We start from the raw sequence: 26,635 nt of genomic DNA, 5'->3' as shown, positions 1-26,635 counted from the left end.
ATTCTACCACCGTTTCATAGAAAAGTATGCTGACAGTGTTACCGCACTGAGGGCATTATTGAGGAAAGGGGAGGAATTTGTTTGGGACAGAGAGTGCGAAAGAGAATTTAATGAGATTAAGTCCAAAATCGACATGGCCAAACCCCTAGCTATGTACGACAGTAGAAAAAAGACGATATTGTCAGTGGATGCGAGTGAAACCGGCATTGGAGTGGTGATGTCGCAAGTAGGAAGTGATGGAACAGAATCGGTGGTGTTGCATGCTTCCCGAATGTTGAGGGGTCCCGAACTGAATTACTCTGTTTTGGAAAAAGAGGCATTGGCGTGTCATTGGGGGATAGAAAAACTAAAAAACTTTGTGTGGGGTCAGGACTTTGTATTGAGAACAGATCATAAGCCATTGAAAGCCATTTTTGAAAGTAAAGGTCTGGACAAAGTTTCTAGAAGAGTTGCTTGTTGGGTGACCAGATTACAATGCCACAAGTTCAGTATTAAGGTTGTGGCGGGTAAAAACAATGTGCAGGCTGACCATGCGTCGAGAATAAGGGTTGAAGATGAGGATGATGGAAGGCCGTCTGTAGAATTAGAGAATATGGTGTTTGCCACCGTGGAAGGTGTAATTCCCAAAGAGGAGTGGGTTAGAGCATTGACATCAGATGAAATGTGGAGGCGCATAATACATTTCATTTGAGAGGGGTGGCCCGAGAAGAGGATATTATCCGGTGAAGAAAGGGCATTGTGGGAGGTGAGATTCGAACTGTTGGTGAAGGATGGTTTGATATATCGGTGGGACAGGCTTGTGGTCCCTGCTTGTCTAAGGAGAAGTCTTATTGCCATTTCGCATCAGGGTTATATTGGAACATATAAAACCAAAGAAGTAATTAAGGCTGATTATTGGTGGCCGGGTTTAGACCATGAGGTTGAGAAGACAGTTGGTGGATGTGTAGATTGTGCAAAGTCTGGGAAGAACATATCTGCGGTAGTGCAGCCGTTGAGAGGAGTCGAGAGTCCAAAGGGTGTCTGGCAGGATCTGGCCATGGATGTCTTAGGCCCGGTGGATATGGGTAGTGGTCGTGGTAGATTTGTGCTGGCTTTGGTGGATATGTTCTCACGTTGGACGGAGTTCAAAATAATGAGAGATGTCACAGGACAGTCTATAGTAGCATTTTTGGAAGAAATATTTGAGAGGGAAGGGTTACCTAGGAGCATGTTGACAGATAATGGTCCTCAGTTCACTGGGGGCATCTTTCAAGAGTACATGTACAAGTGTGGTATTAAACATAAAAAGACAGCACTATATTACCCTCAAGCCAATGGTATGATTGAGAGGGTTAACCGCTGTATAATAGAGGGTATTAGGGGGGCAAGCGCATGTGGTTTGGATAGGAACGTTGCGGTCAAGGACCGAATGTATGCTTTGAGGATGGCTCCCAATACTGAAACAGGGGTTAGCCCATTTGAGTTAATGAGAGGCCGGAGGGGCAACACTTTATTGTCTCCAGCTTGGTTAGGTCGAGCGAGGGAAACTGATAAGGTGGTAGATGAAGGAAAAAGAAGAATGGATGAGCGAAAGAGAAAATGGGTCAAGAAAATTAACGAGAAGTTTCCAAGAAGGAGAACGGTTGTTGAAGTTGGTGATCTGGTCAGAATCAGAAAAGTTGTTATTGCAAAGAAAGGTGATCCTCTGTATTCGGATCCAGTTAGGGTCGCTCAAGTTTTTGAGGGTGCTGTTAAATTGAAAAGTGGACAGGTGTGGAATTTATCAAGAGTAGCCAAGGTGAGGAGATGAAATGCATATATATTATCTTTATAGTTTTTAATATCTTTTTGGGCATCATTTAAAATATATCTGTAAATAGTTTGTTTTTATTTCGATAAGGGAGGGGGTGTGTTATGGTGATGTTTTAGCATAGTCTTCCATTATTGTGCAGAGTGGAACTCTGGTGAGTGATGCTATGACATGATGCCATGACATGTAAGTTCTGGAGCATTGCTAATAGAATGTTATTGCTTGACTAACCAGTCAGTTGATGTTACACTGTGGAGATGGTTGGGGGTCTCTACTACCCAGTCTTCCTTATAAGCAATAAACCATTTGTTTAACTCATGTTGCTTGGTTCTTTGTCTCTACAGTTTCCCTGGGCACCATTCTCTGCAATGTGATTTTGTCCTGGGCACCCTTCTCTTCCTGTGTGTTTTCACTGGGAACCCTTCTCTGCCTGTGAGGTTTTCCATGGCACCCTTCTCTGCCTTGGTGGCTGTTTCACTGAGCACCCTTCTCTGCCCGTGTGATTTTCCCCTGGGTACCATTCTCTACCTCGGTGGCTGTTTCCCTGGGCACCTTTCTCTGCCCGTGGGATCGTTTTTCCAGGGTACCCTTCTCTGCCTTTGCATTTTTCCCTGCGCACCTTTCTCTGCCTGTGTAGTTTTTCCCCCTGGACACCACTCCATGCCTGGGGGGCTGTTCCACTGAGCACCCTCCTCTTGCTTTGTGGCTGTACTCTCCCCCTCTCCAGTTCATGTAAACTCTGAATGATTTTGCTATGGCTGAGGACAGAGCTGATGCAGCCCAGTCTATTCTACGAGGTGAGGAGGTGCTCACACACAGCCAGAATGTGTAGGTGCTGTGGACCTGTTGCTTTGAATAGGGCAAGTAATTACCCATGCTCTTCTTCAGAACGCTGAAATACACGGACCTAGCAACACGATGTTGCTTGCATGAGCTGCATGTCTACCTAGGGATGAGGTCTGGTGAGAAGTGGGGTACCGTGACATGCCAAACTTGTGCCTAAATGTCATAGAGTTTTCACAAGAACTGGTCCCTACTTCTCTGCATGAGACTGGGAGGGCGTTCTGCTGGCGTTCCCAGCAATATTTCTGCCTGGCATAATTTATACAGGCCTCTGGGCTTCAACAGTCTCCTCTCTTGATCCTGGTTGACCTTTTGGGTGCTGAAACTGAGCAGCGATTCGTTGTCTTGCTCAGGACCCAAAGATGACAATTTGTCAGGCACACCTCTCTGAAGCTGTACATGGCCAATAGCAACCGGGCTGTGTGCTTGTGCCCTTTCTGAGCCCATCCCTTCCATATCACGCTACAACCCCCCCTCTTCCAGGCACAGTACGTAACTCCCAATAATGTCACGTCTTGGATAGTATCCCTTGAGAACTTCCCTAAAAGGGCTAGGAGGTTCATGAGGCCCATTTTCCCTATGAACTCCTACAAACCTGCCACAAAATGTGAAGAATATACCAACCATTTCAGACACTGATCTGTCACTCCTTAAGATTATATTGCTAGATCTCACACCACAAATTATCTTGTATCCTGACACAATATTAGGGCCCTCATTATGAGTTTGCCGGTATCCCGCCAGTAATTCTGGTGGTATACCAGCAAACTCACCTGCCAATTCCGCTGCCTGATATCACCGGGATATTACAAGCAGCGGAAACACCAGTAAATCCCCATTCCATGGAGTCCCATAGTACTCCATGTAGGGGATTGCCGGCATTTCCTGCATCAGTAATTCCGGCGCAGAAAATACCGCCTTTATTTGCCAGTGGGGGCCTGATTTACTTCCAGCTCCTTGCTGGAGGTATATCAGTGATCCCTCACCAGCAAAATTGTAGTTTCCCGGTGCAGTAAAAGTTCCTGTGCGAGAATTACCAACACTTTCACTGGCATTTTTCCTGCACCAGGAATGAGGCCCTCAGTTATTTCCCAGCTCATTGGTATACATTTCATCAACTTCTGGAGGGTAAGAGGCTGAATCCTGCCTGCCCATATTCGTGCCTGCACCCTAGAGTTGAACTTCTATGTCTGCAGCACATCCCTTAACCTACTGAACCGCTCTCCTGTGTCATTGAGACTGGAGTGCCATGAACATCCCTTTTTGTACCTCGAACTGCATTGCATCTATCCATCTGCCTCAAACTTTACTTGAGGTTCAAGTCTTGGAGGGAGATATGTGGACATTGGAGAGAGGTCCGACTAGTTCTCAAACCCCCTTGAACTTCCTAGAATCTCGACGTGAAAGTTTAAGGGGGCCCTGATTCTGTATTTTGGAATTTCACCCATTACTGCTGACAATGCTCTTTAGATACAGTCAGATCGGTACCCAGTCAATGGGCCTGATTATGAGACTAGCGGTAGCTGTGCCGGTAAAACCGGAATCATTTTTTTTCCGGCACCCAGGAATGGGCAATTACCGGGGCATTACATAATTGCCCATCCCCGGGTGCTGGAAAAAAATGCTCCCCATTCCCATTCGAGCCCCATGGCGGCGTGAATGGTGCCGGTGCATTCGACATGGTCTACTCGCATGTGCAGGTCCGCCCGCCAGGTCAGACCTGGCGGGCGAAAAGGCACTTGCAAGCAGACCTCGTAGTTTGCCGGTCCGGTAACAACGGTTCTGGCAAGCTCATAATGAGACCCAATATATCTAAAACATTACAGAGTGGTACATTCCACCGCAGACTATAACACTGAAAAACACAGAAATCATTAAATAAATATATAAAGGCTAATGGGGTAAGGGGGTAAAATGGATCGGGATGGGGTTTGGAGTTGCGTTATAAGGCTGGAAAATCAGGGGTCTTGGGGGGGACCCCCATCCCACCAAATTTAAAAAAGAATCAATGTTTTCCAGTCTTTTGACCGCGATGAAATGTACCAATCTGTAATGTCTGTCGAAAACATCACATATAACCGTCAGATCTTGTTCCGGTGCATTGCAGGTTTTCCTTGGAGCAGAATGCACTGGATATACAAATAATTCATGAAAGTGGAACCTTGAGCCTTTTCAATTAATTCTCAAAAAAGTCAAAACACGCAGAATCTCTAAGGGGACAATGTGAAATACTACACCAAAAAAAAAAAAAGAAACATTCACTGTTTACAATGTACAAAAGACTTTTGCCCTATTCCAAGCATCAGCAGAGTTTGGCTGCAAAAGTATCTGTGTTTGGCTTCATGAAACGTCTTATTATATTTACTTTTTCAGTCACTCGTGGTATTCTCCTGATTACTGTAATGTGCCAGTGTAGGAACACTCTCACTAATTTCATGTCACGTAGGGCTCTTCATTTGTGTTTTAGATGCCTTACAGATCGCCATTTTATTGATGGTTCTCTGAGGTATCACGATTTAGTAAATTCTGATGTTCAGTGATGTGCTGAGCGGTGTCATGTATTATGTACATGGTGATTAATATACTTTTGTTCATAATAAATGCCATCCATAGAGCCTGTGCACAACAGATGGAGACATAACATAGCAGGTGTATTTGTAGAGCACACGTTCACCCCCCAGAGGGGCATCTTGGCGGTATTGACAGATAACAGAGGTTTATTGTTACCAAACTTAATGGTACTCATGTTATTGACCTTGGAAGGAGGAAGAGCTGAGAGTGGACTGGCTGGGATCTAAACCTGTGACCATGATGTCATACACAGGCCCCTGTAGTGGATGCTTTAGTCCACTGAGCTACAGACCGGGCTTTACCTCCATGGCGATTCTGGTCTCTTGTGCTGAGTGGTAAGGGGATATTTTCTGTAAAAGTGTCAGACGAGGGTTTGGGAATTGATGGGGAAGATGTCTGCCCTAGCCAAGCTTGTAATCTGGGGACCGCCTATATGAATAAGGCGGCTTTTAAGGTTTTCCAGAAGACTGTTAGATTAGGCAGTGCCATCAGTTTGTGATCTGGTAATCACCATCGTCCATCACCTTGAATCCTCCATCACCTTGAATGAATGAATGGAGACACTTAGATAGTGATCCCTATGCGGAGGGCTCTCTAAGCGCCTTGAGCAATTTTCTTCTGGGCATATTCATACTGAATTTGGTTTGTCAGATGGATCAAGCAGAACGCAGCCTGAGGGGCCAGGTCTGATTGTAGTGGGAAGCTAGCTCCCATAGCTGTTCCAGGTCAGGAAGTTGGTACTTTCTACACTGTAGATGGTCCAAAGGATCTTGACTTGAGTAGCTGATACACTGGCAGCTTTCATAGAGATGACTTCAGCATGGGGGGTATATGTTCCGAATACTTGAGGCTTGGAATGGGTAATTTCAGTTTACAAGTCACAAATGTAACAACCCCACCTAGTAGCCATTCCCGGAAAGTTCAAAGCCACAAAGCAAAGCACTATGGCAGGGTTACAAATTGCTGGGAGCAATTTAGCTCCTACTTCTGCCCTAGGAGAGCCTGGTCAGCTTGAAACTAACAGGTTCTAGGAGCTACTTTTGGCTCCCCAGGCCAACTGCAGCCTCACAACACCTATATGTGACATTAACCTTGCATGTTTTAGAATGTAAATAAAGAAGAATTTGGACACATCTAGGACACATTTCAATATAATGGATCATACATAATGGGCAAAAGGTTAAAGTGTGCATCTCAAGTCAAAGTTAGATTTGCAGTGTGCGGAGTACTGGCTCCTGGTTCCCCAGCGGTAGCTCCTGCCTAGTGTATGATGGCCGACACGACACTCATAGGCTGGTTTTAGCTCCAGTTCATCAAATCTCAATTTCGAGCCCTGCTATGCGTATGCAAATGAACTGAAAAGCTTTCATTTTTGCTGCATATGAGAAACCAAGACCAACAGACAGCTCTGAAGGATGCAACAAGCGCATGCACCTCTCACCTTCATTGGGGATCATCAATATGGTGACGCTGACACCTTTATGATTGGCGCATTAGAGCGTGTTTACCAAATGCCATCAATACTATGGTGGGTATTAAACATTCAAAGAAAAATCCCTTATATTTCCTAGGCAGAGCATGGCTCCTTATTTCTGGATCCTTAGTAGTATCTTGATTTACTTTTTGGGAGCTGCCATATATAAATGGTTTCAGAAGTCTAGTCGGGATAAGCGTTTAAGAACTTTCCTGAGCATCCTTAATTGTAGGTTTGTATTCTTTGTGATGGGAAGGAGATGTTTAATATAAAGATGTCAAGATGACCCCCGGTTTTGTGGCTTTCTTTGCCGGTGCAGTGATCATCCAAGAGTTTGTGGGCATTTGAAAGGTATAGGTTTCCCTGGTGAATCACCAAGCAGAATGATTTCTTTTTTTAAACTGGACACGCATGCACAATGACCATAGGATGATGTACTCTGGGCATTAAGAATTGCTTCAATCCTTAGCTTGTCCCTGTTCAATGCAGACATGTGGCTGCACATCTCGCATATATAATGAGTAATAGTGGAGACAAGGCCTTTCCTTGAGGTGTTACACATTCAACCTTTCGAAGTGTGAAGGAATCCCTGCCAACCTGGATGTTTTGGTACCAGTTGGTGTGGAAGGAGTGGATCCAATTTCAGTGCCAGAGCTGAATTCATCATTGTACGAAGGATCAACAGAACGGACAGGAATCGTTCGTGAATTTCAGTACTTTTATTCACTATAACAGGATGTATGAGGTTAACTCCTATCGTGTCTCATGGAATCACTATAAAAATATTAAAGGTCTAAAAGTGCTCAGGGATATAGCTCCCTGCATGCTTCTAGGCGCCAACCTACATCTCAGGGGTATAGTGCACATCCCGCCTCCTGGAGTACAGTCTCAGGGTTATTGAACCCAGGTCGCTTACTGGCTCTCAAACCACAGTGCCAGGGCTATTAGCATGAAGTACTTGTCTACCCTCGCTATAGGGTATAGGTCAGGCTCAGATATTGTCAGCATCTAGATGTGGGTTGCCTGCCGGTGCTGATGTTAATACCTTTTTACACACCTACCAGCAAGTATGTTTTCCCCCTTACTTTAAAGCTGTTTTATTTTTACTCACCAGACAGGGGTTGGACTCCTGGAGATAAATCTCCTCTCTCTCTCGTGCACTCACTCACCTCCATCTCTTTCACGCTGTCTCCTTCCTTCCCCCTCTCTCTCACGCTTTCTCTCCCTCTCACTCTCACACTCTCTCGCTGTCTTTCTTGCTCGCTCTCTTGCGCGCTTTCTCACACTCTCTCTGTTTCTCTCCCTGATCCCTGCAGGGCCCTGTACCTTTTATGTAGGGGTTGATTACTCTAATAGTACAATCTAATCTGCTGTGGATTACACCCCCTTGTCTCCTGAATAATTATCTGTGATTCATTATTTCCTCTTTCCAATCTGCCCCAAACAGTGTTTCTCTTAATTCTCTAAGTGTTTCCAATTGTGGCTGATTCCTAACGCTCTAGTCATAATGTCAGCACCAAACATAGGTTTAAAAGGTCAAGCTGCCTGAAGTAATGGTTCTAGTACGTGCAACTGGAGTTTCAACAGTGTATGCGTGTTGGCCATGGACTGCTTTTATAGTGTGCACACAAGCTTCTTGCCTGTTGGTGACTGGGCAGCACTGGAGACCAGTTTTGGGCTAGCAAAAATAGAGCTCGGTCTCCCAACCATTTAATAGGATCTATGCATACTCTGGCTGTGTGTAAAATGTGGGACATACCATGATCTAGTCTGGGAGGTTGGCGAAGTAGGGCAGCTGTATCAGGGAGGGTATGAGTATATGTTAACAATGTAGCTCACTCATTACCCTGTCTTACCCCCTGACTCTCTAAATATGGTATCATATAGCATCAAACTTCGACATTAGAAGGCATGAGGTCCTGGTAAACTCCCTTTATACCACCTCCAGTTGGAACTTCATATGCTGATTCGGAACTCCTGGTTCCCAGAACCCCTAAATCCTAATGGAGGGTCGCAAAATGTGACTTTGTCACATTATCCATGTCTCCATTTTCTATAGGAGATTCTCACAATCCACTGCGGCACACATTGCAGAAAGGTCCAACCAATCAGAACTGATTACATGCCCTGATCCATGGAGTTGTTCTTGCTTGTGACTGGTTTAAACAAACTGTAGTGATTGGATTGTGTTTTCTCTTTCTAGAATGTTTCTAGGGTAGGGGAGATAATTGATGAGTCAGTGATGCGAAGAGGGCTTTGGGTTGGCTGCTCTTTTTTAAGGAAGGGTATGATAATCATCTGTTTAATCTCCATAGAAACTTATCGCCTTTCTGTGGATGAATTTAGGACATCAGTAATGACTGATACTGATTGTCGGAGTGTCGGGGGTGTGGCTTGGTGCAGTGCAGAATGGCAGGCTAGCTCCTCGGCTCCAATCCATGCATTTGATGTTTACACATTAATGGAAGGTTAAGAGTCGATTCCTTTTACCTGTTACTTGTTCTGGACCTTGTGGAAAAGTGTGAGCCCAAGCACAGTGAGGTTGCTGTCTAGGAGTTGACAATTCTTGAAGACAAGGAACTGTGTGCGAGGCTGTTTGAAGCAGCGAGTTGCCGTTGCAGTATGACAGACAATCAAGTCTGCTGTTTTGGGCAATGTGCGACGTGTGCAATGCCTGCTGGTGGAAACATTTATCCCTCACAACACGGGACAAATCTGCTAAATGCATTGAAAACAACACTGAGTGTGCATATATTAGTTTTTCAGGTATTTTGTGACTTAAAGAAGCCCCATTTGTGCTAAATAGCTATCCCGCTTTTTGTCCTTTTCTGCATTTAAGCAATTTAGAAAGCTTCAATCTTAAGTGCTTGCTATTAGCAAAAGCTCTATAAGATTAAGAGGGAGACAGAAACCATCTAGTCTATCATTTACAAAATACCTCTTTAAATAAATATGGCTACATCTAAGAAAAATGTGGTTAAAGACACTAACTCCAATAGTGCCACTATGCTAAAATGGCAAAAAAGTGATTCACCCACTCCCAACGAAGAAGGTATGGACCCAGCCATGTTAGCCATTTTGATTGTGACTGAAATTAGAGCTTTAAAACCATTTATGGAGGCAACCAACAATAAATTGCAATATCTGGATGATAAATGGTCAGCTTTTGACTCCAGGATCTATGAAGTAGAGCACAAAGGGATTACTGTGGAAGACATCACGAATATAGTAAGCAACTTAGAAAACTCGGTCAAAGCACTTCAAAAGCACTCTGAAAACCTGGAAAACAGAAACAGGAGAAACAATCTTTGCATTGTGGGACTTCTTGAAGGACTTGAAGGTGAGGATACTATTCTTTTCCTTACTGATATGCTATATAGACATTTTTCCCCCCCCCTTCACTGCAACTGAACATTCAAAGAGCTCACAGGATTGGTCCGATACGAACTCTGACTTACCAAAGGCCCCTAGAACCCTTATTTCTGTTCTTCTGGATTTTAAACATGTGCAGCTTATAATGAAAAATGTCAAGATGACTAAACATCTCACTTGAAATGGAAATAATATTTTCTTCTCTCAAGATGTTGCAAATTCTACTGCTGCAAGAAGAAAAGAGCTATTAGTGCTAAGGCCAGCCCTGAAACAATGTAATGCCAGATATGGAATGGATCATCTGGCATCCTTAAAAGTAACTTTTAAGGGTCATACTACCTCTTTCGACAATTCTGGAGACTTAAGACAATTTATTCAATCTCAAAGATCGGATGAAATGGATCCTGCTGGTCCATCCCTATATAATACTACGTAAAGACTCCTTAACATTTGAACTCCTCTAAGCTTAATTATTCAAGAGTGCTGCCCTGGGTGGCCTAGTCTCACCCTGCACCCCGTCCTCATTACTGTTCTGTGCTTTCGCCATGTGATGTTTTGGCTGCTTGCAGTTAGCTATCTTGTTTTATCATAGCATGAGCTATGATCTACTTTTACCCATATTCATGTTTTTGTTTGTCATCCCTTTTCCCTCATGTATCTTCTTTCCCTATTGTCTTTCCCCCAAGGGTATCGCTGGAAATTTCATCAAAACTGTTTGGAAATCCTTATATTCATACTATCCCATCACTCGATTACTTTCTATTGAAGGTTCATATTGATTTACATGTGAATCCCTATGTCTATAAACATATCATCTTGGAATGTTAAAGGTCTTCACAATCCTACCAAAAGACAAAGGGCCTCATTACGAGTTTGAAGGTAGCCATGTCGCTATTTGAGGCATGGCTGCCTCCAAACTCAGGTCAGGGTTCCTTGAATGAGGAATTACCGGGCCATTTCAACCGTGGAGGACCCGGTAATTCCTCATTCAATTTACCCATCCCAATTCCCATTTGTGCCCCCATAGGGCCCGTTGATAACGGGCCCGTTGTTAGCTCCCTGATCCTTTAGCGGCTTCCGCTAAGGGTGGGACCCACTAAGGGACCTCGTAATGCAGCGGTAAGGGGTTAACGGCACCGGCATCCTTACCGGTGCCGTTAACCCCTTACCGCCGACCTCGTAATGAGGCCCAAAAGGTACTATCATCCCAACAAAAATAAGCCTTCCATTGCTTGCATTCAAGAAACGCACTTCTCAACTTTTGAAGCTGTTAAGCTTAAGAAACTCTGGGTGGATAAGGTTTTTGCAAGTGCGGCACAGGGTCAGAAAAATTGATTCATTACTCTGATAAATAAAAACTTTGATTGCAAGATTTTTAGCTCAGAGTCCAATGACTCGGGCAGCTGGGTTCTTTTGAATCTTCACTTTCACTCTACTTATTACCCAATTCTGAATGCTTATGGTCCTAATGCATCAGTTCCTGTTTTCTGGAAACAACTTGAGGAACGTTTGCTTCGCTCAAATATACAAAATCTTATCGTATGTGGGGACTGTAATGACATAGTGGATCCATTTCTGGACAGAAAGTCTAAGGGCCTCATTACGACCCTGGCGGAAGACCATGGTGCTATTAGCACCATGGTCCATGCCGGTAAGTTACCGACTCCGCCATGGAGAAAGGGGGAATTACCACCCCATTGCAAGGTTGGCGGGGCGGTAATTCCCCCTTCCTCCATGGCCCTTCCCCATTCCCATTTTTGTCCCATACGGCTCAATGGGAATGAGGAAGGCGCTAAGTACGGTGCCGCAAATTGCGGCAACGTAATTAGCACCAAGGTCCCTTTGCGGGTCCCTACTTTAACGGCTGGTCTACACCAGCCGTTAAGGTCGGGTCCCGCAAAGGGTCCTCGTAATTAGGCGCTAATAGGTTAACAGCGCCGCAGCCTTTTACGGCACCGTTAACCCATTAGCGCCTGGGTCGTAATGAGGCCCTAAATCTCCTTTTAGAAATTTAAAATCTTACAACCAATACCTAAAGTTTATCTCTGAATTAGGCCTTGTTGACGTCTGGCGTCTGCAACACCCATCGGTCATGGAGTATACTTTTCATTCTAGTCCCCATGACTCCTTTTCTAGAATTGACTACATATGTCTGGCTAACTCCCTAGCTGGCACCTTGATTGATTCCACCATAGAATGTATATCCCTATCTGATCATGCCCCTGCTCATATTAAACTTAATGACACTGATCCTACTTCTACATCAAATAGATGGAGATTTAATTCGGCCTCATTAGAAGACGAAAAATGTGCTCTTTCCTGACAAATGCTCACAATAATTATTTTCAGATTAACAAAGCAGCAGATACCTCTATACCTAATAATTAGGACTGCTATCAAGCAGTACTGAGAGGTGAAATAATCTCCTTTATGTCAAGGAAAAAGAAGGCTTTGAAGATCTTATAAAATTTAAAAATCCTCGAAAAACAATATATCTCTAAACCTTCTAAGGAAACTCATTTCAATATAGTACAGCTAAGAATTAAATATAAAAAACTTACCTCGGAATACTCATGTGCTAACCTGTTAAAATATAAATAAAAAATGTATCCATTTTCAGAAATAAACGGTAAATCACTAGCTTCCTACCTCAAAATTAAAAAAAACAAAGAAGCAGAATCACAGTAATAAAATACCTCAATGGTACTAGAAACTGTGTAGATAAAGAGATTATCAATGTATTCAGTACATTCTATCATCAATTATATTCCTCCGAGTCTACTTCCAATAATCCTAACATATTTGCCTGCCGATAGAATAGTAGACACTCAAATTATCCAGCCTTTAATGTTGACTCTCTTAATTCACCCATAACACAAGATAAAATTATCAAGGCAATACATGAGCTTAATAAAGGCAAAGTACCATGGCCCAATGGTGTATCCATTGATTTTTATGCTCATTTTGAGTTATTAGTTAACCCCAGACTATTTCTCTCACTTTATCTCAAACTCAAAATCTGAAGGCTCCTTCACAGAGGCCATGCTCCTAGCATTCCCTAGAGCTAATAAACACCCTGAATTGCCACAAAGCTACAGACCAATTTTCGCAAAGATGTTAGCAAATACACGTCTCCCCTTTATGCCTAAATTAATCAAACAAGATCAGGTATGTTATGTTAAAGGAAGACTCTCAGCGTCCAACATCAGGATCTTTTTGGATGCTTTGAATGTTGCAGCACTTTCAAGTGAACCCTGTGCAGCTGTTGCCTTAGATGCTGAAAAGCGTTTAATAGAGTTGAATGCGATTACTTGTTTGATGCATTGCGATGGCTTGGTCTTCATGAAACCTTTATATCCACGATTTGTGTTATTTATTCAAATCCCAAAACCTCTATATTTATAAATGGTAAAATGTCTCCTTTTTTCCTTTAGGTAGAGGTACAAGGGAAGGGTGCCCCTTTTCTCCTCTATTATTTATTTTAGCCCTTGAACCATTTTTAGAAATTATTAGACTACACCCACATATCCAGGGAATACCCTTTGGTGATTTGCAATTTAAATTGCCAGCCTATGCAGATGATATCCTTCTACTTCTTAAGAATCCTGAAATAAGTTTAGGCAATATACTTGACATGATATCACTAGCATCAGGATATAAAGTAAACATGGATAAGTCACACATCCTTCCCCTAAATATATACTGCACCAAACATAGTGTCCAGCCATACTGCATGAGACAGTGTTCTAAGAAAATCAAATATCTAGGACTGCAAATGTTAATGATATTATTAAAGAAAATACTAATATCATATTGACCAAAGTTAAAAGTCTCTTAGACTCCTGGACCCTGTAATATCTATCCCGACGGGGCCACCTCCAATCCATTCAAATGATGATTTCCCTGATTATTTTATACATGTTATTTATGCTTCCTCTCCTAATTCCAATTACATTTTTTAAAGTTATTGATGCATTCCTTGCCATATTTTTGTGTGGTAAGAAAAACCATTGAATTTCCCTTAGCAAACTGAAGAGAAATGTTATGTGTGGAGGGGTGTGATTTCCCACTTTCACTAAATATCACTCTGCCTTTATGCTAAAGCAAGCACAAAGCTGGTTTTGTCATACTGAATATTTTGACACCCCAACATGGGTTTGATAGGCCACTATGGTTTGGCCCTTCTCTTTATCTGAATGCCATTTATTTACTACAAAAATTAGATGTATTAAATACACAAATGATTAGTTTACTGCTAAACAGATTAGAATGTATCTCATCTCTACAATTTCCTTGAAAGGTGCATTACAGTTTATTTGGTCAAATAACCTCCTCTGAATTAATGGTACAACTATTTTTTGGAAAAGTTGGATTTTAAAAGGAATCAAATGTGTACATCAACTTTTTATTCGAAGTATACCACTAACTTTTGGTGAATTCAGAATTCAGAGTGACATTCATCACTCCTAAGTCTTTCTATCACCAATATTAACTACTAATGAATGCTAGCATAGATAACCTGCAGCTTCTGTGGAATCCTCCAGACAAATAAATATTGTTAGACAGAATTATATGCACAACCAGCAGTTTTCAGCCTCCCTTATTTGTAAAGACCTTATTAATACTTAATTGAAAATCTCCAATGGAAAACACAGCAGAATGGCAGCAAGACTGTTCAGTAGCTCTTGGAAACTTTGCCTGGCCATACTCTTGGAGAAAAACATCAACTATAACTGCTTCAGCCATTCTAACCGTAACCCTTTTCTTCTTCCATCATAGAATTTTTATCACCCATGCTATGCTCTTTAAATGTAAGATATCTTTGGATGATAGGTTTTGGAACTGTCGTGATGGTGAAGGATTGTTCAAACATATGTTTTTGGAATGTAAATATATTGAAGACATTTGGAACAATGTATGGAGAATCATGAAATGTATCTTTAAGTTAGAAGAGCCTTTAGATTTTGAGATCTTATATCCAGGTAGTGCTACCTTTCAACATCACCCAGACTCCAACACTTCCTATTTATTAGATTTATTTATTTTAATTGCAGTTCCAGTTATCAAAACCAGCTGGAAAAAATCTGATCGCTTTAATCATAAAGTATGGTGGAACTCCATGTGTAATATAAATAGATTGGAGGATGCATAGCTTCAACCCCAATACTAGATCACAAATGTGAATTGAAATGGAGAATGTTTATTGACTTCCTTACTATAAATGATTATTCGATTTTAATATAACATAATTATTCACTGTTTTAATGAATACCCTTATACTATTGCTTCCCCCTCATCTTCCCCACTTCCTTACTCTCTTCTCGGTATTGTTTGTTACATGTACCCCCTCCCCATTAACCTTTTGAAAAATTTCTCTAGTTCTGACCTATACGTAATCATGATTCAATGTGTCAAGTCTGGAAATAACATTTTTAAGTTCCCTAAGTATTACTATGATAAAAGATGTTCCGCTTGTCATTATTTTATGTTCTATGATGTAGTCGCATTGTTTTTATGTCTTCAATAAAATATGTTAGCACAAACAAAAGTAATGCCTAATACCAAGCTTATGATGTGTTCCTTGAACAATGTTGCCCAGGCACCTGACTGTTGGAAGGCTTAATGCTTTTGTTTTTGCAGTGGTCTAGAGAACCTGAGTATTGCTCCTGATAGCAAAGCATGCCAGAATTACTTCATTAAGGGGCAGTCGTATGATTGGATATCGTGAAGTTTCTGACTTGGGTAAGATTGCTTTGCAGATTTTTAAAATCATCTTGTTAAAGAAGTTGACCAGGTCTTCACAGAAATTAGGAACTAAGCAATGTCTGATGTTAACCTTATGATGTGTTCCTTAAGGAACATTTCCAGGGCACGCATATGTTGGAAGGGTTAGTTCTGGGATTTTTACAGAGGCCAGAAGGGCCTGGCTTTTGCTAATGATGTCAAGGGATGTCAGATGTGCTTCAATATGGGGCAAACTTACAGTTTGATTTGGTAACATTTCTTGGTTTGGTGTGGTCGATTTGCCGAACACTAACATTTTCACATTATTGATATTGATATTTTATTTCTATTGTGCTTGTACACAAGTGTTTCAGAGCGCGACAAGTGTGGGATGTTTTTACCCATGCATCCGAGCCCTACCTCAAAACTGTGCAGTATTGACATGGAAAACATCATGATGGCCAGAGCTTCCCAGAAAATGCACAGGGAAATGCATGAAGAATAGGCTGCCACTCATTTTTGCCGATGTTATGGGCACAGAAGGACACTGCCTAAAACCACCATTGGACTACCCACACAGTAGTCTGAAACCATTGGGAGTGGCAATGCTGATTGCCAAAAGCAAACCCATAACTGTTGGGAATTCATTTTCTTAAATCCCAAAAAGGGGTGCAGTACCAGTACTCACTACTATCCAAAAGCCGGCGTTTTAAAACCACCAGATTTTGTAGAAAACTGAATAAATGAACCCAAAACATGCCAAAGAAAGACATTTTAAGAGGTGGATCCAATGTAAAGTTATATTCTGAAGTGACTTGAAGGTTTATAACAAGACTGGCTGAGCTGTGGATTTCAGCAGTTTAAGTAAATTTGGACTGAAAGACACTAAAAAATCTAAATGTTTAAATTGACTGAGTGACCTACTTTTGTGTGTCACATAGGTTTCAATTGTTTAAATGTCATAGTTTTAAACTTAGAATCAGCATTCTAGCTGCATATGTAAAAATGTTTAGTTTTATTTGAATGCAGAAAACTGGGTAACAAAAAGTGACATTTTATCTGAAACCTGGCTTAAGGAACTGAATTCTGCCTGGCAACTACCCCCATCAGGAGTGAAACTTGAGTCACAGCTGTGTTCCCAGGCCTATCTGCCTTTTGCTGGCCACACTAAGGATATACCTTTTCAGTGTGGAGGCTGATCCTTATGTTGGTACCATTTAATGGTGACCTCAGAGGATGGATTTCACAGAAGATTCCTCATAATGTATGGGGGCTCCTGTCCTTAGGCATGGGGTGCCTGGGGCTGTTGTCCATTTCAGAGACGATTGTGTGATTTCATAAAAACTTGGGGCCACATTTCAGTGAGGAACTATTTTTACTTTTTATTCGACCTTCATAAGAAGTGTGTGGTCCCTGAGTTATACTCTGTGGTATTTTCTATTAACTTAATACAATTAAATTGATATGCTAGCATTTTTTGACAGTCATTTGGCTATTTAGGCTAAAATGGACATAGAAGGCAGCTGGTGATTACCTCATATATAGTAACTGACAGCCGGGTCTTTTTTGTCATGCGTGACTCCAGTCCTGTAAGACATTAACAAGGTGTTTTTTATAAGACAAAAGCCTACGTGAGGCTGTATCATAAATGAGTCGTAATACAATTATAGGAGTGTCTAGTACCGTCTGATTTGGGGTTGACAGACGAAGCGCTGGTGTGCATTCATATCTCTGTGTTTACTTCCAAATGCGGTTCGCGGTATAGTGCGGGGAAACCCTTTGTTCTACAAAGGGTTTCCCCGCACTATACCGCGAACCGCATTTGGAAGTAAACATTTGTATTACGACTCATTTATGATACAGCCTCACGTAGGCTTTTGTCTTATAAAAAACACCTTGTTAATGGAAAATACCACAGAATAAAACTTCAAGAACCACTGTGACCTCAAGATTTAAAACCCATTTCGGTTTGATTTCTCTTAGGTAAAAGGGATGACGGTGCCCCTTCCATACCCCTGATCTCCTAGAGACAAGCCAAAATCAAGGTCCTGAAGAAGATGATCAATTAAATTCATCGAAACCGGTCGACCACTTTTTAACTAAGGATATTCCAAAAACCAACTCGGGATACCCTGTGAACAACACCATATAACTCTGCACTATGGACGAAGTTCGTTGCTTTTAAAGTTTAAATTTCTCCTACAAAAACCTCACTCTTGAAATACTACCGAGTGACGTATAACTCAGGGACCACACACTTCTTATGAAGGTCGAATAAAAAGTAAAAATAGTTCCTCACTGAAATGTGGCCCCAAGTTTTTATGAAATCACACAATCGTCTCTGAAATGGACAACAGCCCCAGGCACCCCATGCCTAAGGACAGGAGCCCCCATACATTATGAGGAATCTTCTGTGAAATCCATCCTCTGAGGTCACCCATTAAATGGTACCAACATAAGGATCAGCCTCCACACTGAAAAGGTGGACCCCAATAAGTGTTTTTGTGTGCTAAAAACATTGTTTTGAATAACACTTCGGGAAAAATTTTGAAGTCTAAATGCCTCCCTGAATGTGATCCAGCACACTAAGGATATGCCATCTCTCTGATAATTGAATTAAGGGGAGCCCCACAGAATACAGGAGCTCTGAACAAAGCCCTGTCCTGACTCAGGCAAATGTTTTATTGGCGGGAGTCGTAAAAGGAGCTTCCTCTTGGCAGAAGCTGGGAGGGGCAGGGTCTCTGAGCTTGGCAGAAACTGGAAAGACTGGTTTCTGTACCATGTGACATGAAAAGACACACCTCTATAGCCAGAATATGGTTTTAGAAAAAGATGAATAACTCATAGAGCGGACTTGTGAAAATTATTTAAATGACACCATAATTCTTGTGATTTTTCTGCCCACATTTTAAGAGGTTTTTAGAACCGGTGGCATGTTCAGGGGGGTTTTAGCGGAAAAGAGGATATTACTCAAAATGTGTGCATGTGAAAAATCTGACACTTCATCAACTAATGTCCATACTCCTTGCGCACATGTGTGTAAATTTGGGGTAATGTCCGGTATTGCAAACCAGTTAAAAAGTGCAAAATATCGCTATTTCTGAATGCAAGCCCCCAGGAAGAGCAGAGTTTGAACAGGGTATACCTCGTGTGATATGTGATGGGTGCATGTAATTTCAAACCACTGTGTAGCTATGAAATATGTATTTGGTTCAAATCTAGATTTGTGTGCAAGTTGACAGGAGGAGTGGACTTTCTGCAGGCTGTAAAATGACATCACTCTGACACAACTTAGCTCCCCCAATCAGGGGAGAAATGAAAGCTTGGCCAATGATAAGTGGAGAGGGGCTGGCTAGTGATGCTGCTCACACACACCCATTTTCAAAACACATAAAAGCAGAGAGACAGGACAGATAGGGACCTTCAAATCCATTTGCAGCTGGAAGCTCTGCCGGGAAAATCCATACTTTACCTCCATCAACCTTCAGAGACCCAGACCAGACCAGCAGAGTAGAGCTGACCTGTTAGCAGAACCAGAGAGAGCTGACCCAGATCACTGTGAAGTGCAGAGACCAGAATCCAGTCTAAAACCTGACCAGATCCGTGGCGAGGCCCAATTAACTCAAGAATATAGTGTGAGTACCTAGAAAACTGTGCAGAACCAATCTCTTAGTTAAAATAATATAATTCAATCCTATTTTAATCTAAGTAGAACTGTCTCCTAACTGTCACCTGTCATTTGTAAAGCTGTCACCTGTGATTTGCTAGTTGCAAGCTGCACTTGTCTTTGTGAACTTTAAAATTTCAAATCTGAAAAACGACCTTCACTAAATCGCTCATATCTCCGCAACCGTTTGTCTTAGAGACTTGCAGTAACTTTCATCTGCAAGCTTAGAATCTTAGCGTTTAATCGCACCAAGAACCACATTCCTACCCCTTATAGTTTTACCGCAATCGCAGAACGTGCATTCGCGAATTTTGCCGCGATTTGCAAATTTCTCCACGTGTGAAAACAGAAGCTTCTTGCTTTCATTTGCCAGAAATTCGTTTAACCTGCTAATTATCCCTGAATCATTGCAAGAGTGAGCCTGGACTAATATTAACTAGATACCACTCACCCTGAAGCTCTACAGGGAATTAAAAGCATTTTAGCATATTTTTCACTCCATTGCCAGCACATATAGAAGCATTTTGGGCTGTGTTTTAAACTTCTGTTGTCTAAGCTTGCTGGGGTGAACTGAATCACATTTGATTGCATTCCTGAGAACTGTGTGTTTCCCTTCCATTTCCTTGCCTTGCATCAAGGGGGGGAGGGGATTGCCAGAGAAAAGTGATTACATTGTTTGTTGAAATCATATTGAGTATTTTCTATACTGCATTTCATTCATTCAACCTTGCATTTCCTTGAACCCTATAAAGCATTCTCTACCACATTATACTTCTGTACCTATTTACCAGTGTGCTACCTTATCCATTTCATCTCAACTCCTTAGTGATTATAAAGAAGTGTGCTAGTGCCAGATTCTCCGTTGTTAATATTTATCATATCAGATTAAATGTGATATTCAATTATTAATTTATTATAAAGTGTGATATATATATCTATTGTTTAAATTATCAAATAAACCTTTTAACTTGCAAAACAGAACTACTTCTTGGCTCAGTGGGGTCAGGAGGATTCCAAGAGAGGGGTGTTATATAGGGGTAGTCATCCAGAACGCATGAACTGGACATAAAGATATATCAATAAGGGTTTTCATCCAGTATTCTAGACTAGGCGCTGACTTAGCGGTAGTGCTGAATTGAATCCTCTTACAAATTGGGGGCTCGTGCCGGACGTTTGGGTTAGATCTACCATTGTGCAGATTAATACAGCGTGCCAGCTGACCAGATACACATATCCGGTGGGAACACACGCTGTGTTACGCTGTAAAGCACTTCTCAAAGGAACGCTCTAAGAAAAAGGTCTGTTTTGCAAAAATAAAATACAAACTTCTGTAAGTCAGGACAGAGACCAATCTCTAGAATGACGACCTTAGTAGACATGAAAATAGCCAGAGAGCACCTCTTACATAAACTATTTGTGAGAGGTGAATGGACTGAACAGGGCCAGGATGCCTGGTTGCAGGCCATCACGCGACAGGTCACTGAAACAGGGTCAGACCTATGGAGAGATCAGGGTCCATTACATGTGGCCCTGAGTGAACTATATATGGCTCCTAAAGCCAAAGATGAACACAATAAGATTGCCAGGATAGCAGCATACCTGTACCTATATATGGGAGACATGCAGGATAAATGCACTGAAAGCCAAGATCTGGCAAATAGGCAACAGATGGCATTAGAGAAGGCCCGATCTGATCTGGCCTCTTCTGAGCAGAGGCTGCAGAGGAGCCAGGAGTCAGAAAATGATAGTAGGCAATATATCATTAAAATAAAAGAGGATATGGGCATCCTACAACAGGAAAAGACAGACCAGGATACCAGATTTCTGGCCCTGCAGAAGGAGCACCAAGACAGTTTGGACTCCTTACTGCAGAACCAGAAAAAGTTGGAGCAACAGATCAATTTCAACAGGGCATGCGCGGAGCAGGTAGTCACCCTGCAAAGCCAGCTAGATAGAGAGAAAGAGGAGAGAAATAAACTGATTCTGAAAGACCTGGATACCCAGGCAGAGTTTGATGAGGAGCGCCAAAAAGCTGGTGCCTTCCAACGACAGAGGGACGACCTGGCAGCGCAGATGCAGGCTCTCAGTCAGGAAAGAGACACTTTAGGCCAGGAAGTCTGCCACTTAAAAAAGGAAATTGAAGAAAATCACCTGGCCCTCCAGGGGCTGGGTGACCTCCAAAAAGAAAACCAGAACTTGGTAGAGCACACCAGAAGGGTGGAAGATGCTCTGGCAAGAAAGGAGCAGGCCAGTAGGGATGGGACTCAGGAGGTAAACCTCCTGCAGCAAAGACTGGCCCAGTTCTCCAGGACCAACCAGGAAGCACAGAGGGAAAATGAGGCCCTCTGTCAACACAATGATAGGCTCCAACAACAGGTAGCAATGCAGGAGAGACTGATAGAGTCTAGTAAGGCCTTGACTGAGGAACTGAAAGCACAAATGCAGGCTCTTGCAGTGCAACAGGGAGCAGGGGCGGATAGAGATGAGGTCCGCTGGGAAAGAGAGACTCCTGACCATAACCTCAGGAGCCCTAACACCAGGGGCCTTCATCTCTCCCAGTCCCTGGACTCTACCACCCCCATGTCCCCTGGCGCACATGAGCACAGGGCCACAGGGATGGCAGATTACTATCCAGCTAAAAGTATGGGGCTCATAGGCCAGTACCACTCAGGAATGGAGGGGTGGGCATCCGGGTATGGGCACCCAAGTACAGTACAGTTCAGTGGGGAACCCCAGGAGAGTAGGCCCCTTAAGGGCATCCTGAAAACCTCTGCCCAGTTAAGTCAGTGGGGGGGGTACCCAGCAAATCCTGGCAGCAAGGAGGGATCTGAGGACTCCTCTGAGCACCACAGGAAACAGGAGACCAGGTCCCCACATTCTGCCAGCCATTCCCAGGCTCGCAGAATCCGGGAAAACCTGGAAGAACAGACAGGAACCTCTGGGAGCAGTGCCTCTGAGTCAGAGGATGAATGGACAAGGGTTACCCGAACCAAAAAGGCCAATAAGGCAAAAAGGGCCTTGCTTAAGGACCCCTTAAAGCAGATTAAGGCGATCAGGAGCGTCATCACGCCTTACCATAAGAACGCTAAGTATTCTGTTTGGGAGCACTTAGAGTTGTTTGAGCAAATGATGGAGACTTTCCATTTGAAGGACAGCCAAAGCTGTATTCAATATGTAAAGTGGACCTTCTCCCCGGAATACTCCAGTTTCTTTGCGGGGCTGGAGGACCAAAATCATTTAAGATGGTCCACCTATAAGGCGGCCATCTTGAAACATTTTTCCAGTCATAGAAATCCTCAAGAGGCTCGCAAGGCAGCCTACAATTTGCAATGTGGGGAGGATCAGGCCCCACAAGAATTTGTGCAAGAACTGAAACGTGCTTTTGCGCAGACCACCAGAAGGGTGCGCACAGACAGTCGAGAATTCATAAATACATTTTTTCATGCCTTGCCCAAATACATAATGACCCAGCTCGTGAGGGATTTTCACGAGAAAAGATCTTTAGACTGGGTCCTTGAACAGGCTACCCGGATCTATGAGGTGCAGAAACCGGTAGATAGCAAAAATAATGCTCAGAAAAACCCCAAAGCCAACAGCACCCCTGCTGCTGCCAAGGTGGCAGAGGTAAAGGTCACCCCCGTTTTAGAGTTGGAGATGGGGGGGCCTAAAAACCTACCTGCACCTAATAATGATAGGCCCAGAAAGTCCTCGGGCCAGTCACAGACAGGGAGCCAGGGAGGCAGCCCCACAAATGGGGTCCCTCGCTCTCCTGATTATGTAAGTCCCCGTTACAAGGGAAATCGACCCATCCTGGGTTATGTGTGGACTCCCCCAGCCCAAGGGGGGGGATCCAACCGAGCACCGAACCCAGGGAACTTCCCTCCAAACTTTCCACAGGAGGGCAGAAATTTACCAAACCCTGGGCAGAACTTTTTCCCCAGATATCCACCCGACTTTCAGCCCCAAAACCATCCATCCTTCTTTCCCCAATTCCCTGAGCCCAGACCACTGAATCCGGGAGAGGGGAGGCCAAGGGTGGAGAGGTACCCAAATCTTCCCAACCCGGGGTATTACCAGAGGAGGGACAGCTACCCTTCCCGGGATCAGCCCAGGGGAGAAAACAGGGCCCCGTATCAGCCTGAGCGGGTTTCCCAGTTAGAGCGCCAGGTCCAAAATATGGCACGGGATCTGGGTCAAATACTGAGGGCGCAGCAGAACCCTCAGATGGGCATGCCGGCACAGAATGCCCCAAACTCTGGACCTGGTACTCCAGAACAATGACGGGGGCAGCACCCCGATAACTCACCGGTTCCCAGGGAGGAGGCACAAAGGGAAGGGGGGTGTAAAGCCTTGGAGGAAGCTTCCTTCCTCACTTGTAAACAGCCCCTGGAAACCCAGGAACCGGAAATAAAATCTCCTGCCCCTGAAAGTCTGCCTCCTAAGGAGCAGAGGGGTGGTAGGAGAAACAAAAGACCCAAACAGACACAGTTTGAGGAGGAGGTACAGATCTTCCAATTTGAGGGAGAGGGATCCTCAGAGGATCCTGGGAAAAGGATCTTCTCCTTCAGAGAGGGGGGAACTCCTCCCAAAGAAAAATGGGTCCCTAGGGATGCAAATCCAGACTGGGGAGATGTGGAGACTGAGCTACCGCCGCCCACCATCTCATCCCAGAACCAACAGCAAGAAAATCCCCTGGTTCAAACCCATCCTGGGGACTGCCTCCAAAAAGGGGGGGGGGGCGGCCCAGAACTGGAACCAGGGGAACCCACAATGGCTCTGATCTCCAGTTGCCAACTTTTTCTTTCAGATTCCCAAGGCTCTCCACAGAATTCTGCCCAAATCTCTTCTCTCGCGATGTCCAAAACCAGAAAGTTAGCCCACCAGTTGTCCAAAAATGTGCATTATCTGTGCCCCCTTGAGGAGAAGGAGGGAAGATACTATGCCCCGGTACAAGTACAGGGGCAGGGTACCATTTTGGCACTGGTGGACACTGGATCTCAAGCTACCCTTCTGTCCAGAAGGGCCTTTGATGAACTGAATGCAGGAAGGGGAGAGAATTACCAAATTCCTCTCACCTCTCTTCCTGGACAACTGCAGAACTTTGACGGGAAGGAAATTCCCGTCGAGGGGACGGCAGACTTGGACATTAAGATCAGGCGACACAAGTTGAAACACCCGGTCATAATTGTGACTCCAGAGGGCACCCCTTGTTTACTAGGGAATGACCTCCTGAGAAGGTTGTCACCCCTAATAGATTGTGTAAACAAGGTCCTCTGGACCCAGACTAGCCGACCCATAAAATTAAAAACCATGTTAGTTTAAACGGCACCTGCCACATGGTTGAACAAAAATCTGACCAAGTAGAATTTCACTTCCAGAACAGCCAAATTCCTGACGTGACAGTAATAGCAGTAGGACAACAGACTGGTGATGGGGGGTCCTCTCTATTTCTGAAAATCAACCTTCCTTCCAGTCTAAAGTGGTATTCCACGCTGGAAGGAAACACTCTGAAATTCTATACCAATCCACAATCTGAAACTCCCACTCCTATAGTCCAGAAAGATGTGAAATCAGCTCAGAGCCTGGCTGAGATTCAGCAAATTGGAGAGCAGTTGTTCATCCCTGTTCAGTTAAATGATGGGAAGGACTCTGTTCTCGCTCGAGTGTGTGTGAACAATGGTAAGAGCTTCATCACCGAAGACATGTTCCGCCAACTCCCAAAAGATCCAGCCATTCCCACCTTCAAACTGATAGACAAATGGGAAATGGACCTGGAAGCACCTGATTCCAAACATCTCCTGCCAAGCAGGTGTATGCTCAAAATCTCCATTGGCAACAAGAGCATAGTCCACAATTGTTGGGTCGTGCGAGACGTCCCTGCCGCCTTTTACTTAGGCAGTGACATTCTCAATCGCTTTGCCATTAGTTTGGACCTAATAAACTTCAAAGCTTGGTCCCGATTAGCGGATAATCCCATGGGCTTTGATGATCCAGAAAAAGCATTTAGGTCAGCTCAATTGCTACCTTATGCAGTTGAAATTCAGGTTAAAGAGGAAGGGCCTCATTACGACCCTTGCGGAAATGGAAAAATGATGGCGGAAATGCAATACCGCCATCGAACACCGCTCGTTGCGATCATGACCCGTCACCGTAAAGTACGATGCCATTAGCGACACCGCAGTGAACGGCAACGCTAACTGCACCAAGTACGCGCACGCGCGCCTTGCAAAACCGGAATCACCGCCATGGCGCAACGGTACGCGAATTCTGACCCTAGCGGACATGTACTGAACGCCATCAAGCACGTCGTAAAGTACCATTCCGCCATGGCGAGAAATACGGCAACGCGAACCAACCGTAAATGGCCCACTGAGTGCCTGTACTCCACTCCCTGGCCTCATTGCACAACTCCTGGCAGGCGCAATGTACTCACACCATGCAACCAGTGAAATCCACTATTCACCCATGCATGCCAACGTAGAAAAGCATGCAGGGGCTCAAAGCGCCCCGTGAGTGGGCATCCATGTACGGCATGTCACCATAGCCGTACTGACGCAGCACAGGCATGTGAAGGTACAACACATCAAAATGAAAATCAAGAACACATGACACAAAACAACAGTAGTCCCCCATCGCTTGCCACCAGCGCAAGGCAACATCCACAACAGCATCCTGAGGGGGATTGCACCAGCCCTGTACTCATGCCAGTAAACAAACCAACCATCAGCAGAAGCATGTACCACACAAGTTGGCAGAGTGACTGAGCAGCCAGGCTCATCCCAAGAGGGGCCGATGGGAGCTGCAGGGCACAGATGGCATCAATACAGAAGCTATTCCAATGGACATGACCCCAGTCCCCCTCCAACAAACGCACGCAAACACAGTCACCTGTGACCAGCCACATTCTGAACAACCCATCATTCCACCAATCGACCTGGCTGACAGGCACCAGTCGGCCAAAAGCCAATCCCCCGCCCCTGAACAGCACATCATGTAAACAGACACAATGGCAGCCTCTATCCGTGACCATACTGTGCTACGTAGGCAAACGCGGCCAGTACTGTACCACACAACTCAACTCAGAAGGCGGAACACAAAGCAGATCATCACGCAATACATACCGCCACAAAGCGAAAATCGCCACATCACCTGCAAAGAACAACGCAACACGACAAATATCGGAATACAATTTAAA

Source organism: Ambystoma mexicanum, chromosome 10 (genome assembly GCF_040938575.1).
Source record: "Ambystoma mexicanum isolate Mex_15411 chromosome 10, UKY_AmexF1_1, whole genome shotgun sequence".
NCBI lineage: Eukaryota > Metazoa > Chordata > Amphibia > Caudata > Ambystomatidae > Ambystoma > Ambystoma mexicanum.
This window is presented reverse-complemented; position numbering follows the sequence as displayed.